We start from the raw sequence: 1847 nt of genomic DNA, 5'->3' as shown, positions 1-1847 counted from the left end.
CACAGTTCTCTTGTGGTGGCTTCGTGCTGAGATCTTCCGGGGATCGAAGATCTGCTCAGCTCTACTTTGACTCCCGTAGATCAAAGGAGGAGCGTACCACAAACCCAGAAGATAGAAACGTTGTCATAATGCATACACACACAGACACACTTGAGGAAGCAAACCAAACCAGCCAACCCCATCTCCCGCCCGCATGAATAGCCAAAATATTTATCAATTTAGCACCAAATTGTTGGAAATGTGATCATGAATCAGGCACATACTAACACATGTGGTGGACGTGCCAAAAAAGAAAAGAATATTGGCAGAAAATTCAAAGGTGGCTGATAGAAATAACCAAAGTAGAAACAGAATTCACACCAGAACTATTTCTTTTGGGAATCATAAACAATAAATATAACAAGGTGGTAATTTTACTTAACAATACATATTATTACAGCAGCAAGAATGGTCTTTGCCCCAAACTGGAAAAGCGGGGAAATTCCAAAAGAAGAGGAAGTAATTAGGAAAATTCTGACTTGTGCCGAAATGGATAAATTGACGTGAGAATTGAAGAATAAAGACGAAGCAGAATATTATAAGATCTGGGACAAATGTTATTGATGGTTGGAACAAAAAAGGAAAGACCCCAAAGAAGCAATGACTAAGATGAATAGAACGGAGATTAAAATTATGTACAACGGTGAAAATATATAAGATAAAAACAAAGTTGGAGACATGGTTGGAGATACGATATTATTAAATTTGTAAGTACTGAATAGACCAATTGTAAATAAGCAGGGTGGTTATAATGGATGACTTTATATCTTAGTGTGTATGGCAAAGACTTTGCCAGGACACTTACGCTGTGCCCAATGTTTTAATTCGTGTTCAATGAAAAAACTTTAATTAAAAAGAAAAAAAACAGTCACACTAGGAAGCAAAATAAGTATTCTGCAAACAGAGGACCCTAACATTTCTAAGGAAGCTGGAATCTGCTTATCTTCCTTTCAGCACCAGAGGTCAAGCTCTGGAGTCAAGTGAAAAATGCCACAAGCTTCAGGTTTCTGGGTGCTATGCTCTCCCAGGATATGAAATAGACAACATGACTGCCATTATGAAGAAGGCCCAACCAAGAATTTTCTTCCTTCGCCAACTCAGAAACGTGAGGCTGCCCAAGCAGATGCTGAGACTGTTCCAGAGAGGAATTATTCAGCCTGTCATTTGTCCTTCGTTAACTGTCTGGTTTGATACAGCAACCAAACAGGGCAGGAACGGACTTTGATGGATAGTTAGGACTATGGAAAAAAAACTATTTCAACCAGCCTGCCTTCCATTGAGGACCTGTGTAATACCGTTCTGTTCTGTTCTCTTCTCTTCTCTTCTCTTCTCTTCGGTGCTGTGCTGTGCTATTCCACCCCACCCACCCACTCTATTATTCTATTGTATTCTATTTCATTCCATTCCACCCCACTCTATTATTCTACTCGCTACGCTATGCTCTGCTATACTATGCTATATTATACTATATTATACTATGCTATTCCACTCCATCCCACCCCATTATTCTATTCTATTCTATTCTATTCTATTCTATTCTATTCTATTCCATTCCATTCCATTCCCCTCCCCTCCACTCCACTCCATTCCACCCCACACCATTATTCTATTCTATTCTATTCTATTCTAGTCTAGTCTAGTCTAGTCTAGTCTAGTCTAGTCTAGTTTAATCTATTCTACTCTATCCAAATTCCATCCACTCCACTCCACACTCCACTCCATGCCCCACCTCACCTGTTCTGTTCTGTTCTCCTCTGCTCTGCCCCGCCCTATCCTATCCTATCCTATCCTATCCTATCCTATTCTTA

The sequence above is a fragment of the Natrix helvetica genome, assembly GCF_964273705.1.
Source record: "Natrix helvetica genome assembly, chromosome: W".
In the NCBI taxonomy this organism is placed as follows: domain Eukaryota; kingdom Metazoa; phylum Chordata; class Lepidosauria; order Squamata; family Natricidae; genus Natrix; species Natrix helvetica.
The sequence above is the reverse complement of the archived record's forward strand: the minus strand, read 5'-3'. Positions refer to the sequence as shown.